The sequence below is a fragment of the Macaca fascicularis genome, chromosome 9 (genome assembly GCF_037993035.2).
Source record: "Macaca fascicularis isolate 582-1 chromosome 9, T2T-MFA8v1.1".
NCBI lineage: Eukaryota > Metazoa > Chordata > Mammalia > Primates > Cercopithecidae > Macaca > Macaca fascicularis.
The window spans coordinates 104,472,923-104,492,964 of NC_088383.1; the positions used below are offsets into that span (position 1 = coordinate 104,472,923).

General features: G+C 46.8%; 1 protein-coding gene across 50 annotated transcripts in view; it reads right to left on the reverse strand.

Moving 5' to 3' along the window:
* SORBS1 (sorbin and SH3 domain containing 1) overlaps positions 1 to 9,943 on the reverse strand; it is a 252,720-nt gene extending 242,777 nt beyond the window's left edge. For all 50 annotated transcript variants that reach the window (XM_074002273.1, XM_074002256.1, XM_074002270.1 and 47 more), the window contains exon 1: positions 9,890 to 9,943. The gene's annotated coding sequence lies outside the window, so the exon portion shown is untranslated. The remainder of the gene's footprint in view (positions 1 to 9,889) is intronic.
* Between the last annotated feature and the right edge of the window lie 10,099 nt (positions 9,944 to 20,042).

The following is a 20,042-nucleotide window of genomic DNA, read 5'->3' on the forward strand; positions in this document are numbered from 1 at the left end:
GGGATTGAGTGAAAGTCTGCATATCAAACAGACTAATACCTAGCCCCTTTCCCCATGGAGGCTCCCAGAATCCAAGAAGGCCAGGCTGTTACTCACCCCACCCCACCCTACCCACACCCAGGTAAAATCCTCTCCAAGAAAGCCCTATCCAGGAAAGCCCCAGAGAAAAGATCTACTGGCGCTGATATCTAGGTTGCTCCAGTAGAGAAAAAGGGGGCTCTCTGCTGGATCACTCTACAATGAAGTTAACAAGTCCCTTCCTTGTGGCACTGATGCCCAATCAGCATTTCGGTGTCCATTCTTAAAATATACATAGACAATCAAGGATCAGCATGCATGGAAGGATAGCTGCAATGGAAGATACAGTAACCAAAACAAGTGGAAAAAGGGACTTAGAGGAAACAACATCTTCCAAGGGACAGCAGGGAACAGCAGAAAACCATCCAAAAAAAAAACGCTAATATAAAGGAATTTACTGCACCCATGAAACAAGAATAGAATGCCATCTAAAAAAGAAAAGCAAGTGTTCAGAGAACTAGGGAGCTCTTAGAAAGTAAAACATGCAAATATGTTTCATATAAATACATGAAAGCACAAAGTTTAAAATGGAAAAGGGTTGAAGATAAAGCTGAAGATAGCTCTCTGAAAGTAAGACAAAAATATAATAAAATGAAAAAAGGAAATAAAACATTTTAAAATTATAAACTTGATACAGGAAGTCCAACATTCAACTAATAGGCATTCCAAAGACAAAACACAGAAAATGGAGAAAATGAAATTATTAAAAGATATCTATTTAAGAAAATTTCCCCAAACTGAAAGACGTCAATCTTCAGATCAAAAAGGCACACACTGGCCAGATGCAATGGCTCACACCTGTAATTGCAGCACTTTGGGAGGCCGCAGCGGATCACCTGACGTCTGGAGTTCAAGACCAGCCTGGCCAATGTGGTGAAACCCCTGTCTCTACTAACAATGGGAAAACTAGCCGGGCGTGGTGGCACGCGCCTGTAATCCCAGATACTTGAGAGGCCAAGGCACGAGAATCGCTTGAACCTGGTAAGCGGAGGTTGCAGTGAGCCGGGACTGCACCACTGCACTCTAGCCTGGCCAACAGAGTGAGACTCCGTCTCAAAAAAAAAAAAAAAAAAAAAAAGGCACACACCAAAGACCCAGGCCCATCATTTTTAAAGCAAGGAAATTTCAAATACAGGAAAAGAAAGAAGATCCTAAAAACTTTCAGTGAAAAAGCAGGTTATCCATAAATGATCAAGAATTAGAATGGTATCCAAATTTTGATAGTAATATTGGAACCTAGATGACAGTGGAATGATGGCTTCAAAATTCTAACGGAAATGGCTTTCAACTTCAAATTCTAGATGAATCAAATCACCAATCAAATATGAATGTAGAATACGAACATTTTCAGACCTGCAAGCTTAAAATGATCAACTTCCACAGATCCTCTCTCAGAAACTTGTGGAGGAATAAATCAACAGAGGAAACAGGATTTCACCCAGGATAAGGTGAGGAAATTCCCAGAATGAGTCATGCCACAGACCTAGAGGTCAACGGGCAAGGACAAAGGAGAGAGAATGGAGACCCATAGGAGGGAAGTCTCCAAAGGGGTGTAAAAAAAAAAAAAAAAAAAACAGTAATAAAATAAAAAGGAACAAGCCCAGGCACAGTGGCTCATGCCTGTAATCCTAGCACTTTGAGAAGTTGAGGAGGGAGGATTGTTTGAGGGCAGGAGTTAGAGACCAGCCTGGGCAATCTAGCGAAACTCCACTTCTACCAAAAAACTTTAAAAATTAGCTGGACATGGTGGTGCCTGTAGTCTTAGCTATTCAGGAGGGTGAGGCAGGAGGATCACTTGATCCCAGGAGGTCAAGGCTGCAGTGAGCTACAATCACACCACTGCACTCTAGCCTGGGGGACAGGGCAAGGCCCCATCTCAATAAATAAATAAACAGGAACACATGTTATAAAACAAATGTTTTAAGATGCTGTCAGATACTTTGCAAATCAGCAACAAGTACATAGAAACTAAGTAAACAGAAAATGTAAGATAATTATTAATTCAAAAAATGTACAAGAAAGAAAATATTATAGTATACTATATGGCTCTGTCATGAACACTATTTACACAACCAAAATAATGTCAGCACCAAATATCAATGTAATCAAAAATTGTGATTTATCTATAATGAAAGAATAGGGCAAAAGGGAAGTATTGGGGAGCAGAGGAGAGGCTCCAATCCATAGTAAGACATCAAGACAAAACATCTAAAAGTAACCTCTAGGCTCAAACCTGTAATCGTTCTTGAGGCCAGGAGTTAAAAGTCCACCCTGGCCTCAAGCAAAGTCTCAACAGAGCAAGACCCTGTCTCTACAAAAACAAAAATAAGGAAAATCAAAAATAACATCTAAAATGAACAATCAGAAAACAGCGTTGTAAACAGGTAACAATAAATACGACAGTAATTTCAGGAGAAATAGCTCAGTGCATTAGAAGTAACTGTTGTAAACAGAGTAACAGCAGCCCCTCAAAGATGTCTACATCCTAACCACCATGCCTGGCTAATTCTTTGTATTTTGTGTAGAGATGAGGTTTTACTATGTTGGCCAGGCTAATCTTGAACTCCTGGCCTCAAGTGATCCACCGGCCTCAGCCTCCCAAACTGCTAGGATTACAGGCATGAGCCACTGCGCCCAGCCAGCCTTTATATATTTTATAGTAGTATTATTTGACTTTTTTTTTTCTTTTTTTGAGACGGAGTATGGCTCTGTTGCCCAGGCTGGAGTGCAGTGGCACGATCTCAGCTCACTGCACTCCCTGGTTCCCTCACTGCACTCCCTTGAACTTCCGCCTCCCTGGTTCAAGCGATTCTCCTGCCTCAGCCTCCAGAGTAGCTGGGATTACCAGCGCCCACCACCATGCCTGGCTAATTTTTGTGTTTTTTTAGTAGATACGGGGTTCTGCCATGTTGGCCAGGCTGGTCTCAAACTCCTGACTTCAGGTGATCTGCCCACCTGAGCCTCCCAATAGATTACAGGCATGAGCCACCACACCCAGCCTATTTGACTTTCAAAACTCTGTGTGGGGCAGGGGTGCACGGTGGCTCATGCCTGTAATCCCAGCACTTAGGGAGGCCGAGATAGGCAGATCACTTGAGGTCAGGAATTCGAGACCAGCCTGGCCAACATTGTGAAACCCTGTCTCTACTAACAATAAAAAAATTAGCCGGGGGTGGTGGTGCTCTCCTGTAGTCCCAGACACTCGGGAGGCTGAGGCAGGAGAATCACTTGAACCCAGGAGGCGGAGGTTGCAGTGAGCTGAGATCACGCCACTGCACTCCAGCCTTAGTGACAGAGGGAGACTCCGTCTCAAAACAAACAAAAAAGAAACTCTCTGTGTACACACACACATACATATATATGCGAAATTTTTATACAAATTAAAATTTAATTTAAAAAGAGAAGAAACACAGACTCACTCTATTCCTAGAACTCACAATATGGGGGAGGAAACAGACAAGAGAACCAGCAATAACAACAGAAGTAGAAAGCTGAACGCAAGAAGAAAGGCATCTCTTTTTTTTTGAGACGGAGTTTCGCTCTTGTTACCCAGGTTGGAGTGCAATGGCGTGATCTCAGCTCACTGCAACCTCCACTTTCTGGGTTCAAGCGATTCTCCTGCCTCAGCCTCCTGAGTAGCTGGGACTACAGGCGTGCGCCACCATGCCCAGCTACTTTTTTGTAATTTTAGTAGAGATGGGGTTTCACCATGTTGGCCAGGCTGGTTGTGAACTCCTGCCCTCAGGTGATCCACCTGCCTCGGCCTCCCAAAGTGCTGGGATTACAGGCATGAGCTACCATGCCCGGCTGAAAGGCATCTCTTTAAGATGTGAGGGGAGTCTGAGGGAAGAAGGCATCAGCCAGGAAACGCAGAAAAAAGCCTTCTGGTGAGGGAACCAGTCCTGGTGGGAGGGGCAGGGGGGCCTGGCCTTTGGGGACGTGTAGTAGGGAATGACTGGGCATCTGGTGGTTTGGCAGAGCCGGCAGGAAAGCATGGAGGCTCAGCACCAGCAGGTTTGATGCCTACCCTATCCCTGGCTTCTTCAGCTGGGGTATGGGACTGATACACATATTTAGGGAGGGCTGGGACAAATGAGGGCCCACGATAAACACATTTTCCTAGAACATCAATTGTCTTCAACAGTAAAGCAACTTAAATACTTTTATACTAAAACCAGCACAGATATATTACAGAGAATACAAAACTCATGTGATTTTTTAATACAAAACTGCAAACTTCAAGGTGACTTCTTGTTTGCGGGGCCCACTTTAGATTCTAAAGTACTTGCTGACCACTGAGCATCAAGAGTCAATCCTCTCTGTAACTAATTAGAGTCAGAAGAAAAGCATAAAGCGGTACAGCATCCATCCATCAAAGCATCTGGGGACTTTACACCAGCAACTGCTGGTGGGTGCCCACCCTCCCAAGGTGGGCAGAAGGCATACCTTGGGTCCCACTCAACACTAATCAGAAAGTTAACAAGCATCTCATTCTTTTCCAAAAGGGTCTGGGTCCTGCTACAGCCAGTTAGGTTAGCTCAGCCTGAGGAAACAGAGAAAACAATGATGCTAATTCTTCCTAGATGTGCTCTCTAGGCCATAGCCTGCCAGCCCCTATTCTAAGCAATACAGCAGTCACTGAGAAGAGCCCCACCTCTGCCATCAGCAGCCCTAGCCCTTACAGTACAGGCCTCTGTTACAGAATGCATTAAAGACACTTTTTCCATGGAAGGAAGCCTAGAAACAGGGTACACCCCTTGAGAGAGGGTGTCCCTTGTGGTCCACAATACAAGGGTGGAAACTTTTTTCTATTGTTGTAAAAACAATAACCGCATGACAGAGACCTGGGAACTTTTTTTTCTATAAAAAGCCACTGCTGACCACAGAAGAAGTGGGGGGGATAAATCAATGGAAGGCCACACAGAAGTAAAAAGCAATTTAGTTGGATTTGGTTCATTTGCCTCTTTTTTGTTTTGTGTGTAAAACACATACACATTCGAAAAAGACTGAACTCAATTGATTTTATTTATTTATTTATTTATTTATTTATTTATTTATTTGGATGCAGTTTCACTCTGCAATCTCAGCTCACTGCAACCTCCACCTCCCAGGCTCAAGCAATTCTCTCTGCCTCAGCCTCCTGAGTAGTTGGGATTATAGGCACCCACCACCACACCCAGCTAATTTTTGTATTTTTAGTAGAGACGGGGTTTCACCATGTTGACCAGGCTGGTCTCGAACTCCTGGCGTCAGGTGATCCACCCGCTTCGGCCTCCCAAAGTGCTGGGATTACAGGTGTGAGCCACCGTGCCTGGCCCTCAACTGATTTGAAATGAAGAACAGAGAACATTAAATTTTAATGGCAAGAGATTAAAAGAAACTGCAAAGATATATTGTTGACAATAAGGAAAGAATGAGGGAGGAGGGCAAGGAGAAAGAGGTAAGAAAAAGAAATGGATAGAGGAGGGAGACGTAGGAAAAGAAGAATGGGGGACAGCAAGATTCAAGGACGGGCCCACATGCCTAACCGCACACAAAAACGGGCAGCCACCAAAGGACCCACAGAGATACTTCCTTGGGCTTGAAGAGTTAGCCAAAGTCAATTACATTGTTCATGGCCAGCTGTTGGCTATAGCTCCAGACCTTGAACTATTATCACCCTTTATCCTTGCCTTCGAATGGTTAATGCTCTAGTCAACCACTGTTCGCAGCTCTTTAATTGCTCATTGAAAATTCTGAGGCTTAGCTTAGGTCACAAGCCAGAAGCTCCCCCAAATGAGCCACAATTCAGTAGATCATTCATCTCCAAGTATCTCCTCTGAAAAGGGAGTATGTGAAACACCATCTCATAAAACGTTCAAAGCAAATGTTGAAAATCCAAGGAGAAAATGCCGCTTGCACGGAAAAGAAATCCACGGAAAAGTGTTTTGAGTTTTGCATTTACAAAAAAACCGGGACTTCAGCAGAACTGAGTCCCACCTCAGCATCAGCCAGCATCACCACCCACACACCTGACTTTCCACATGTCCACGTTCTGCATGCTCCCATGGATCTAAAGGCCTCAGTTGGCCCTGAAACTGAGCAGCCTCCACGACACTCTGCAATCTGAGGGTCAACAGCAGCAATCCCAAGGAGATTCCAAGTGAGTCTCAGGTTGAGGCTGAACTCTCAGTCCACTCCCCCACCCCCCATTCTAGTCTACCAAACCTCTCCTCACTTCAGCCCAAGGGCTGCAGAAGAGCTCAGCTGTTTCAGAGACAATAGAGCCTCCCCCTTTCAAGCTCCATCCTTTTCTCCTCCAAGCTTGGTTTCTGTGTTTTTCCCTTCCCCACATAACCTGTCCCCAGCCTCCTCCTTTCTCTTGTCTGTTTCTTCAATCTCTCTCTTCTTGTGCTCCTATTTATTCCTCATGTTTTCCTATTCCATCTTAGGATCCTTTCTCTCAGAGGAAGAGGGGGCTTAACAGATACATACAGGCCAGCGCAGTGGCCCAAGCCTATAACCCCAGCATGCTGGAAGGCTGATGCAGGCGGATAGCTTGAGTCCAGGAGTTTGAGACCAGCCTGGGCAACACAGCAAAACCCTGTCTCTACAAAAAGCACAAAAATTAGCTGGGTGTGGTAGTGTGTGCCTGTGGTCCCAGTTCCCCGGAGGCTGAGGTAGGAGGACTGCCGGGGCCCAGGAGGTCGAGGCTGCAGTGAGCTGTGACTGTGCCACTGCGCTCCAGCCTGGGTGACAGGTGAGACCCAGTCTCAAAACAACCACCACCACCAAAACGCAAAAACAAACAAACAAAACAAAACAAAAAAACCCAGATACATGTGGAAACAAGATCTACAATCTCTCCACCTGAGTTCCCACCCCAGCTCCACGTCTTGCTAGCTGTGCGACCTTGGAAAAATGGCCAAACCTCCCAACCCCTCAAATTCCTCAGTTTGGCAGAGGAGGGGGCGGAACATGGCAATCACAGAGGTCTTTTATAACTCTCATCTTCTAGATAAGTAAACGTTCACCTGTAGAACCATAAATAAACCAGCAAGTTAAACATCCACAGGGAAAGAGAACAAATTACAAAAACTCCCTTTCCTCAGCAATCTATCATCGCATCCTCATCTCCCACAGACAACCGCTCACTCTGGGGTCTCTCTCTGTGCCTCTCACTCTGGGCCATTCTAGCTCTGAATTATTTATGTACTTCCAGTAAAACCTCACCAATCACACTAATCAAGGAAAAGGTAGATGTGAATCCAACAGAAGCCTGCGTCCTAGAATGCTTCTTTCACGCCATTGTGCAATACTTTGAATTTATTATCAGTTTAGCAAACAGGAAAGAACCTGAAAATGCCATCACAAACTGTGACTCTAAGAACAGGGGAGTTGTCAGGAACCCTGGAAGACCCTCTGCCCTATCATCCTCCACTTCACCAGCAAGGACACAGGCCCAGAGAGCAGAAGCCCAAACCCCAAAGATTGGTGGCCAGGACCAAAGCCAGCTGTCCTGCCTCTGGCCCAGAGCTCCTCCACCAAAGCTTTTTGAGACCATCCACGCCTTTCTCCTAGAGACAGGTCAAATCCTAAATTACCATAGAGTGCCCTCTACAGCAAATCTATCTCCACATCCAGGGAGGGGTCAGGAGATAAGTTTGGATGACCCGATGATTATCAATGCTGAACAATAAAAACTTTCTTTCCTGGCCCTGCCCTTTCATTCTTTGCAAAGAAAGCCCTAGACTCTGCTATCTGTTTTGAACTCTATTTTAGAGAAGGGGAGAGACGGGAATAGCTGAGCAGTGCTTTGTTCTACCAGGAAGAAGAATTTGCTCATCCTTTCCCATAACTCCTACCCACTCCCCAATATGCCCAATCTCTTCTGAAAAGTTTACAGAAACTCTCCAACTACAACAAATGAAAGCAGGCAGGCAGAAGGAAAGGGCCAACAAGGTGGGTATAGTCCACAAGATGACAATACCCCCCCAACTCTTTACCCCAGAGGGTAGACAGCACTTCATTTCAGTTGCTAATTCCCTGCAGGGAAGTCACTAGAGGAGTGGTCTCAGGGCCCTCCAGCTGAGAAATGTGCTCTCTGCAACCCCTGGAGAACTAACCGTTTCCTAACCATCTGCTCCAACAGTGCCTAGGGCAAAGGTGCCAACAGACCAACCCTTCCCTTCTTTCCCCTCAGGCCAAGAAGGAGACATCAGAGCTTGGTTGGCAAGGGGCTATTTAAGGCAGCATCCAGAGGGCGGGGCAGAAAACTGCTGGGGGCATCCTCCTCCCCCACCCCTCCCCCTCACAGCCCAAACACATGCCCCTCGCTCTGTAGACAGCCATCTACCTCATGGGTGTCTGAAGGCTGTAGATATGTCCATCATCTGTTTTCTGTCATCGATGCTGCTGACCCCTCTGCTGCCCACCCCACTTTTAATCCAACCCTCCTTTCTTCGATCACCACCAAGATACCTTTTCAACCAAAAACACAGAATTGAATCTAAGCAGAGGAGCTCAAAACACAAGGAGAGTGAAGACATTCCCCGCCTCCACTTAAGAGAGGAAAAAGGGCGCGGGGGGCTGGGCAGGGGCGGGGGGTTGAGGGGAGAGATGGAATCAGAGGCCTGACATGCCAGATAGGTTCCATGATGTCTCTAGATGAACCTCCCTCCTATTGACGGTGAAACCAATTCCAGCAATTTCAGCAGGTCGACCCTGTGACAACAGGGGCATCCCAACGCTCAGTGTTTAAAACAAAAATCCAAAGGCTCGCCCAGAACATGCTGGGAAAACCCAAGGACTGGATAAAACGAGCCACGCTCAGTGGGATCCCTTCTGCTTTTATGTAGCAATGTAATAGCGTAATAAATTCTTGTCTGCCTGGAGAAAGCAGGCACTGGTGAATTTCAAAGCCATCTTACGACAGCGGATGTATGGGGATGCAGAATTCGACAGCACATTCCCCCATGAAGGAAACATAATGACTTCAAGTCTCTTTCCCCCTCTATCTTGAATGGCGCTACCACGTATCAAGGAAGCCACGTCGGAAAGCAGCGAGGTGGGAGCAGGGGATGCCCGGGGAATTCGGAGAAAGGAGTTGCTTGCTGTACATGTCGGTGATGAGCTGCCTAGCAAGATGCTGTCAGCCACTCGGGGAGAAAAAGGGGCACGGGCGGCACGGGCAGGCGCGGTGTCCTCGGCGCATACTCGTCCCCGTTCATTCAGGCGGGTCCGGCCAGCCGCGTCGTCCTTGCGCCCCTCCCGCCGCCCTCTCCAGGGGATGCTGATGAATGAACACACCTGAGATGCCTCCATCCTGCCGCTCGCTCCCTCCGCCTTCCTCTGGCTGCTGCAGAGGTGCCCCTCCTTGGTAGTTTCACTTTACAGCACAAACCCATCCGGGCTTTGATGTCTCCTCCACCCACCCATATTGCAGCCACCCTGAGACGGGCGGACATTCTCTCCTAGCAGAGGCCACGATCGCACTACCCCCCACCCACCAAAAAAGGAAATTAAAAAAAAAACCCAACCCTGGAAGCCCCCAGATCCTCCGCACCCTGGGGAACTTCCCTTGAAAGACTGGGGATCCGCCGAGCAGGCAGGATGGACGGTTCGACCGCGGGGGACCACCGCTTTCCCTGTGCCCATAGGGAGATGCTCTGGGGGAGGGGGTCCCCCAAGTCCTTCCAACAGCTGGTCCTTTAAATGCGCCTCCTCCGAGGGCTGAACAAAGGCGCCGCCCGCGGGGGCCGGGCCGCGCACACCCCCGGCGCCGCCGCTGCCGAGCGGGCAAGCGCGGCCGGGCGGGCGGGCGCGGGCTTACCTTGCTGGTCGCCGGGCAGGCGGGCTGCGCGCGTCCGCCCCACTCGCACTACACGCTGCAGCTGGCCCCGCTCTGTTTTTCTGGGACTCAGCGCTGACTTCACCGACACTCCGCGGACAACCAATGGGCTGCGGTGCCCGCCCCCTCATTAGCATGCCTCTGGAACCGTCCACTCTGGCAGCGCCTGGCCAGCGGGCGGAGCCAGGGGCGGGGCCGGGCCCGGCAGTGACAGGAAGGGGCGTGTGCGTGGATGGGAGGCGAGAAAGCGTCCGGCGCCTGGCTCCTGGCATTGTGAGCCCGCCGGCCTCCTCCGGTAACTGGTGCGCGGGCCGACTGACCCTTTCAGTCCTGGCCGGGCCGGACGCTGGCCTGGCGTGCCTTCTGGTTCTTCAGAAGGGTCGCCCACGGGGAGCTTGGAAGGAACCTTAGACGTAAAATAACAGTGATAAATTATTTAACCCCAGGGCCTCAGTTTACCCATCTGTAAAATGGCATAATAGTACCGATTTCGTAAAATCTAGTGAAGATTAACATAGTTAACATAGGCGATGCATTTAGATCAGTGCCTGCTGGCCGTCGTGCTACATAAACGTTTGCTGTTATCATTCGTGTGCTCTGTACCAACCAGTATGCTTAATACTTGCTGGATATTTCCTCATTTGATCCTCTTAGCCTGATAAGAGAGGAACGATTACTAATCCATATTTTTCTAGTGAGAAAACTGAAAATAATTACTATTTTTATGCGGGAAAACTGAGGTGTAGTTTAGGTGACTTGTCCGAGGTCACACAGCAAGTGGTGCAACCAGGATTGGAACCCAGGCTCTGAGATTTCACTCATGCAACACACATATATTTAGAGGCTCTGTGGCATTGCTGGACCCCGGTGTTAACTGCAGAGAACAAGACAGGCAAGGCCTTTTCCCTCAGGAAGTTTCCATTTTAGTGGAGACAAGTAAATAAATAAGATCCTCTGCAATGTGAAAAGTAGAGTGCATACAGTGCAACAGGGTCATTGCAAGTGGAGGGAAGGCATTGTGTTAGATGGGGTTCAGAGCTAACCACTGTGCTATACCATTCTCCTAACCTCCTCTAGTCCCCCTCAGAGTTACAGAGACAGGGATCAGAGTGGGGAAACTGCTGGCCCAAGGTCACAGAGCCAGCAAGTACTGGTGTGGAACTTGCTCCCTCCATGCCCAGCTTCCCACATCCCTGAAGATAAGACAGTCGCCCCTTGGGCTGAGCACAACTGATTTTTGTCAACTGCCCTTGCAAGAATATTCAGCCAGCCAGAACACGTTCCCAGTGAACAGGCTGTGGGTGGTGGGGAAAAGACTGGCCTTGATGACTGCACAGACTGATCAGAAGCTCATCAGCAAAGATTCTTAGATGTCAGGGAATGGTGACCCTTTGTCTTTGGTGACCACCTGGTGTCCTCTGCTGTGTATTAAAAAAAAAAAAAGAAGAAGAAGAAGACTCCTAGCCGTCTGGAAGCTTACTGTACAAATGAGAAAACACTGGGGAACTACTCAACCTAGGGAGCCCCCAGCCCACACCTTCCCCTACCTGCACCTTATCCTGCAGCTTTTCAAAGAACACTTCCCAGGCTCTCCTATTTACTCCACGATCTGTGTAAAGACAGCTCTCTCTGGGCTATAAAGTAATAAAACAGCTAATACTTACTAAGCACATCTAGGCTGCTATGCACTGTACTGTACTTGTGCTAAGAGCTTCACATGCGTTAACTCACATCCACCACACAACCCCAGGTGGGAACAGTATTGTTATCCTGAGGTTATCCACAGAGGTGGAAAACAAAGGGTAGAGTTATCCAGCAAATTCAGGGCAACACCATTTTAGAATAGCCAAAAAAAAAAAAAATCAAAGCAATCCAAATATCCAATTTGAGTGCATTGGTTAATGAGAGTACAACCATATGACAGAAGATCATATATTAATAGCTACAAAAAATGAAGAGGTTTATTGACACATAAAGATGCTCCTAATAGGCTGGGTGTGGTGGCTCATGCCTGTAATCCCAACACTCTGGGAGGCCAAGGTGGGCAGGGGCGGATCGCCTGAGCTCAGGAGTTCGAGACCAGCCTGGGAAACATGGTGAAACCCCATCTCTACTAAAAAATCCAAAGTTAGCTGGGCATGGCAGCATGCACCTATGGTCCTAGCTACTTGGGAGGCTGAGGCAAGAGAATTGCTTGAGCCAGGGAGGCAGAGGTTGCAGTGAGCCAAGATCGTGCCACTGCACTCCAGCCTGGGCAACAGAACGAGACTCCATCTCAAAAAAATAAAAAAAAAAAAGATGCTCAGATTATTGAATGGAAAAATAGATTGAAAACTAGTTTTATACTGCAATCCCATTAGAACTATTCTTATGGGACTGCAAGTAATTATTTTTGCTCATCTATAGTTTTCTGATTTTTTTCTTCACAAACATCTACCAACTTGTCCAATGAAAATAAAACAAAATAATTCTAAGATGAAAGACCAGACTCTATCAATGAAGATTTCAACTATACCATCTCAAAGAATCAACTATACCATCTAAGGCTTCAAGTCATCCCTCAAATATTTAACCTTTCTGCTGTTTCCAGTCTGTGTCACTGTTGCTTGTCTCACTGTAAGGCATAACATTGCCATTAGGATTTATGAAAGAAATGGAAAAATAGTGGAAAGTCAAGAAGAAGGAAAGTGGAGAAAACAGAAAGAAAAATCCTACTGGTGACTCACGCAATAATCCCAGCACTTTGAGAGGCCGAGGCAGGCGGATCACAAGGTCAAGAGTTCGAGACCAGCCTGGCCAACATGGTGAAACCCTGTCTCTACTAAAACTACAAAAAATTAGCTGGGCGTGGTGGCACACGCCTGTAATCCCAGCTACTCAGGATGCTGAGGCAGGACAATCGCTTGAACCCAGGAGGTGGAGGTTGCAGTGAGCCGAGACCACGCCACTGCATTCCAGCCTGGCGACAGAGCAAGACTCCATCTCAAAAAAAAAAAAAAGAAGAAAAGAAAAATCCTACTGTCCTTCAGGACTCATCTCAGGTGTTTCCTCCAAGAAATGTTCAAAGTCACTGTCTTTTGACGGATTGTGTTTCTGTTTTTGAGACAGGGTTTCACTCACTCCTGTCACGCAGGCTGGAATGCCAATGGTGCAATCTCGGCTCACTGCAGCCTTGAACTTCTAAGCTCAAGGCATCCTCCTGCCTCACCCTCCCAAGTAGCTGGGACTACAGGCACAGGCCACTGTGGCCAGCTAATTTTTTGTATTTTTGGTAGAGACAGAGTTTCACCATTTTGCCAGGCTGGTCTCGAACTCCTGAACTCAAGCAATCTGCCCACCTCAGCCTCCCCAAGTGCTGGGATTACAGGCGTGAGCCACTGCGCCTGGCCAGTCTTTCAATGTCTTAACACTGAAAGCAACCCAAGAAATCATCAGGTGTAATCGTGTTAGTTCATCCTATCTCCAGTCATTCACGGATTCATCTGGCCCTGAGATGAATGGCTAGGTGCTGGCTACAGGGTGGTGAGGGACATACTTGCTCCCTACTTCCCAAAGGTAAGCCCTAAGGAACCAGAGGCCCAGGGAGGTTCGTTTGGGCAGGGCCAGCCCTGTGGGGATGCAGCCTGTGCTGAGGAGGGCCCCACACTTGATTACATGCTCTGCCGTCACCATCTTGAAATTCTTCATTTTTGAACAAAGGGCCCTGCCTTTAATTTTTGAACTGAGCCCTGTAAATTATGTAACTTGTCCTGGGGAGGCCTTGTCAGTGCATCAGTGACTGAGCCTTGAGTAAAACTTCCCGTTCTCCAGTCTCAGTCTCCACAGTTTCTCTTAAACCTGGGTCCCCAGGGAAACGGGAGGACTCCTGCCTTCCAGCCCTACACTGCTTCATTTCTTCCTTTCTCATGGAACTTGCCATATTTGGCATAAACTCCTGTATATTTGTGTGTAGTCTTATCCCTCATTTCCTCTCCCCAGCAGATTGTAAATTCCATGAGGTCGTGCCTTGTGTCTGCTCATCTCAAACAGTGCTTAGTCCTGTGTTTTACACGCTGTTTAAAATGTGCTTAAGTTTAATTTAATCTTATTAGTGACTCCTCGTTTTCTCTTCATGTGTATCAGATTATTCCCAGCAGTCCTTCCACTGTTGGAGAAAAATAAAAATATCAGGCAGAGAGTCATGCACACAAACCAGGATCATAAACGTGCTGTGGGAAGCATCCCCCAAGCAAGTCATAAGTGTGAGGAATGAGGAGAGGAGGGAGCAGGATTTTTCAGAGGACAGTCCAGAGTCATCAGCCTTTACTTCATCTTCAGAGCCACACAGACTGGGAGAGAGGGAAATAAACTAGAGGCCCTGGAGCTGGCAGTAGCATAACAGTAAAGGCTGCGGGCTCCAGAGACACCTGGCAGAATCCTAGCTCAGTGCCTAGTGTGCAGACTTCCCTCGTCTGTAACCTGGAGAAAACACAACCCTCCATAGGTTTACTTGCAAGCTGAAGATGAGATCATGCATGGATAGTGCCTACACTGCCTGACACACATAAGCATCAATAAGTGAATATTATTTTAACATTACTAGGAGGCAGTGTTGAGAAAGACACCTTCTTAGAATACGTTGGTTTTGGTAAGCTGTTTTCCCAGTTACCCAAAATATTGACCATAGTCGTTTTCAGAGATGTCATGCTGGAGAACGCCAGGAGAAAAGAAGAAAATCAAATGAGAGAAAGGGAGTTATGAATCAGAGTTTTGCTGCTGTATCACCAAAAACCCCTTGAATACGTTTCTCTAATGCCTTCTGTAGCATCTTACAGAAAGCAAAGCAAGTAGTGGAAAGAGCAAAACTCCTTAAATAACTGATTGTCTTGTTTCTTACTAATTAATTACTGATAAAAAAGCAAATCTACACACACGTGCCTCAGGGCACGGAACTGATTTGAAGATGATGGAATGCCTGAGCCAAGAATTCCACATTCCTTAGAGGTTAATGCTGGTGGACGATGCTTTAGGGAAGTTTGGTGAAATGGTGGAGTAGGTCAAGAGAGGTCTATGGGGCCAGGCAGAAAACCAGAGGAGCGGCCGGGCGCGGTGGCTCAAGCTTGTAATCCCAGCACTTTGGGAGGCCGAGGCGGGTGGATCACGAGGTCAGGAGATCGAGACCATCCTGGCTAACATGATGAAACCCCGTCTCTACTAAAAATACAAAAAAAAAAACTAGCCGGGCGTGGTGGCGGGCGCCTGTAGTCCCAGCTACTCGGAGGCTGAGGCGGGAGAATGGCGTGAACCCAGGAGGTGGAGCTTGCAGTGAGCCGATATCGTGCCACTGCACTCCAGCCTGGGCGACAGAGCAAGACTCCGTCTCAAAAAAAAAAAAAAAAAAAAAAAAAGAAAACCAGAGGAGCAGGAGGGATTACTGTGCTTGGGAAGCAGGGCTAGGATGAGTATGAGTAACCCCAGGACTCTGTTCACAGGGCCTCTGTTTACCAATCTATAAACACTGACTGGCTGGCACACCGGTGCACGCCTGTAATCCCAGTGCTTTGGGAGGCTGAGTTGGGAGGTCACTTGATCTTAGGAGTTTGAGGTTACAGTGAGCTATGATTGCACCACTGCACTCCAGCCTGGGTAACAGGGCAAGACGCTGTATCTAAAAGAAAATAAAAATAAAAACACTTGCTCCAGTGTGTCTTGTGTTGTTGCTTGAGAGAAAACTTGTACACATAATAGCACCCCAAATATTTTGTATTATATTTTTGTATTATATTTGTATTATATTTGACCAAATATCCAAGGTTTGGCTTGGAGATTATTTTATTCTATTAGATAGCCAAAGACATTTAAAATATTGGCCTGGCAAGACACAGTGGCTCATTCCTATAATCTCAGTGCTTTGGGAGACTGAGGCATGAGTGCACTTGAGGCCAGGAGTTTGAGACTAGCCTGGGCAACAGAGGAAGACGTTATCTCTACAAATAAATTTTTTAAAATTAACTGAGCAAGACCAGGCACGGTGGCTCACACCTATAATCTCAGCACTTTGGGAGGGTGAGGTGGGTGAATCACTTGAGGCCAGGACTTTGAGACCAGCCTGGCCAACATGGCGAAAATCCATCTCTACTAAAAATACAAAAATTATCCAGGCATTGAGGCAGGTGCCTGTAATCCCAGCTACTCAGGAGGCTGAGGCAAGAGAATTGCTGGAACCCAGGAAGTGGAGGTTGCAGTGAGCCAAGATCATGCCACTGCACTCCAGCCTGGGCAACAGAGTGAGACTGTGTCTTGAAGAAAAAAAAAAAAATGCATAGATATTAGCTGGGCATGGTGGTGTGTACCTGTAGTCTTAGCTACTCAGGAGGCTCAGACAGGAGGATCACTTGAGCCCAGAAGTTCCAGCCTCCAGTGAGCCATGATCACATCACTGCACTCCAGCCTGGGCAACAGAGCAAAATCCTGTAAAAAAAGAAGAAAAGAGGGAGGGAGAGAGGAAGGGAGGGAGGGAGGGAGGAAGGAAGGAAGGCAGGCGGGCAGGCAAGCAAAATCCTGTAAAAAAAGAAGAAAAGAAGAAGGAAGGAAGGAAGGGGATGGGAAAGGAGAGGAGGGGTGGGTAGAGGAGGGGGGGAGCGGAGGGGAGGGAACAAGAAGGGAGGAGAGGGGAGGGGAGGAAGGAAGGAAGGAAGGAAGGAAGGAAGGAAGGAAGGAAGGAAGGAAGGAAGGAAAGAGGGAGGGGGAAAGAAGGAAGTTGACCTTGATGGACTTTTGAGAGAAATTACAAGTACAGAATGCACTTCTCTCAACTTCTACTGTGTCAGTGGAAGGTTGGGGTTTGGGAGAGGGTAAGACAAGGTGCCAATCTGAAGACAGCTGCTGAGAGATCAGTTTTTTTTCTGACTGGGGCAGGGGATTTATTGGTCAGAACATGTTGCGTTTACCTTAGAAGACTTCCTACTTTAAAGTAATTACATTAATGAAGTGTTTACTTGAGAAAACCGTTTTTAGGTTGGGGGATACAGCTGATAACTCTAGGAGAGGCATTGTGATCGAGGCTGGAGAGATGAGGAGAGGTGTCAGGAAGGAGGAATAAGGAGGGAGAGAGGAGGAAGAAGAAGGTGGCACAGGGAAATTGGGAGAGAGCCCGAGAAAGTAAGAGAGAAAGTGAGATCATCTTGATAGACTGAGAAAAAAACACTGCAACTTCAGAAACCGAGCAACTAGCGTCACTAATATAACCCTAACAAGGTTAAAAAATCAACAACAATGGTGTTAAGAGAATAACTGATGTTCTGGAAGCTGCTGGAAGCTTGTCAGAGGTGATTGGAAGAGTTCACTGAGGGAACTCATTACACAGAACCAAATCAAGTCACAGGGGTGCCCTGGGAAAATTAATTCCACTTCTTCAGCATTTCTCGAGTGGAGATGCGGAGTGCCTGGGGGAGTGGGGCAGGGCAGAAGGGAAGGTGGCTGGACCGCGCGTTGGGTATCAGCCCCTTCTCCATTACCTCAGCAAGTCTGTCCTGTCGCTGAACTTGCTTTCCCTGCCCCCTCTCAGCAAAGCCCAAACCTTGAGTTACCTCGACCCACTTTCTTGAAGGGCAGTTTAGTAACCATCTCTGGTCACCTGGCCATGCCCCGTAGGGATCTTACCACCTGCTCGCCCAACTGTCTGAACCAAGTGGTTCACTCAAGTGTACATGTCTCTCAGAGGAGGCCTGGGAAAGTCCTCTGTTTCCAGGGATGTTTGGAGCCCTCTTTCAATGGACAAATCTAAGCCATGCTTGCATGACCTACCTGTTTCTGTGGCTCAGTTTGTAAAAAGGAGATATTCTGAAAGAACCATGTCCTACAGCCAAAGGGAGTGAGGGCAACTGGACTTTGTTGACGGGAGAACTGGACAGAGATACCTATCTCCTCCCTTAGGCCAAAAGAACCAAGGACTTCTTCATTTGACCTTGAAGAGGAAGTAGAGCAGAAATAGACAGCATGCTAGAACCAGGTTTCCAGAACCTGTTGCAGCCCAGGCTGCCTCCTCCAGAGAAGAAGGGTTATTCATGGTGAATCCTCCAACAGGAGCAGAGTAAGGACTCCCAAGGGGTCAGTGGCAGCCCCTTTACTTGGGTTCAGTGTGGCCGCTATTGACAAGGCTCAATACGTTAAACTACGTGGTTCCCCCAGTTGGTATACAAACCACAGGCCACTGGGTGGATGAGCCCTACTCTTTGATTCCAGAGGATGCTATACCTGAACTAGGGCTGCTAACTCTCATATAGTTCTCAGAGGGTGGGGAGCAACCAGACAGGTGGCCCTGGGATTGTAGAAAGAGAACTCTCAAACTGTTCAGTTAACTAACATCATGTGCCTACTGTGTTCCAGGTCTCAGTGTTGGAGAACCAGAAAATAAGGATCCTGTCCGGAAGACACAACTGAGTGGAAAGACCAATAAATACACAGTGAATCACAAGACAATGTGACACACACACTCTTCTCTTTTTTTGAGATAAAATTCACATACATGAAATTTGCTGTTTTAAAGTGTATAATCCAGTGATTTTTAGTATAGTCATAATGTTGTGCAGACATCACCACAATCAAATTCTAGAATAGTTCATCACCACATGCACAAAAAGTTGTATCTATTAGCAGTCACTCCCCATTTTCCTTCTCCCCAATCCCTGGTGATAACTAATATACTTTCCATCTCTATAGATTTGCCTATTCTGGACATCTCATATAAATGGAACCATATTATATATGGCCTTTTGCATCTGGCCTCATTTAGCATAATGTTTTCAAGTTTCATCCTTGTTGTAGCATGTATCAGTATTTTGTCCCTTTTTATGGCTGAATACTATTCCATTGTACGTCTATACCACAGTTTATTTATCCATTCCTCAGCTGATAGACATTTGAAGTTGTTTCCACTTTTCTGCTGCTGTGAATAATGCTGCTATGAACATTTATGTACAAGTTTTTGTATGAACATATGTTTTCAAGTTTCTTGTGTATATACCTACGAGTGGAGTTGCTGACTCATATGGGAACTCTATGTTTAAGTTTTGGAGAAACTGCCAGACTGTTTTCCAAAGCAGCTGCACCATTTTACATTCACACCAGTAATGTATGAGTTGCAGTTTCTCCAAATCCCCACCAATACCTGTTATTGTGTGTAATTTTTACTATAGCCATCTCAGCAGGTATAAAGTAGTATCTCATTCTGGTTGGTTGGTTGATTTTTATTTTTCTTTTATTTTGATTAGAGACAGAGTCTCTCTATGCTGCCCAGGCTACAGTGCAGTGGCTATTCACAGATCTAATCATAGCACATTGCAACCTCAAACTCCTGGCCTCAAGTGATCCTCCCACCTAAGCCTTCTGAGTAGTTGGGACTACAAGCACTCACCACCCTGCCTGGCTTCTTATTGTGGTTTTGATTTGCATTTCTCTAATGACCAGTGATGATGAGAATCTTTTCATGTATTTATTGGCCACTTGTATATCTTCTCTGAAGATATGTCCACTCAAATATTTTGCCTTTTTAGCTGGATTATTCATCTTTTGATTGTTGAGTTGCATGAGTCTCAGTGAAGATCATTTATTCAAGAATGAGGGTAGAAATGATGAATAAAGGGGTGGTTGCTTAGAGAAGACTTCCTGGAAGAGATAATATCTGAGCCAAAACTAGAAAGATAATTAGGAAGAAGTAGAACCATCATTCCTGTATTCTAAAATATTTACTGAATTTCTCCTCCACCGGGCACTAAGGCTAGTACAAATTGATTCAGTCTTCACTCTCAAGGAGAGAGTCAATGATTTCACATTCCCCACAGGTTCTACAGGACCCCAGGATGGCCCCACCCTGTGTCTTCTTTGTTAGGCTGGGCCTTGGATCTCAAACCTCAGTTTGCTGGCCATCCTTGGGTTTAATCTGATGACCCCATAGGGGAAGGTGGGTGGACATTTATCCCCAGTGGTTGTGGTAGAGCTAGCTGACTGATTAGGCCTGTCAGACTTAGCTCCTTGCCTGGAACCCAGTTTCAGCAGGACACCCCTTATCCAGGATCAGACTTGGTGTTTCCTGATTCCTTCCCTACTTTTCTGAGCCAAACCATCTATTCTAATTAGGCCTCTCAAGAAGCAAGTG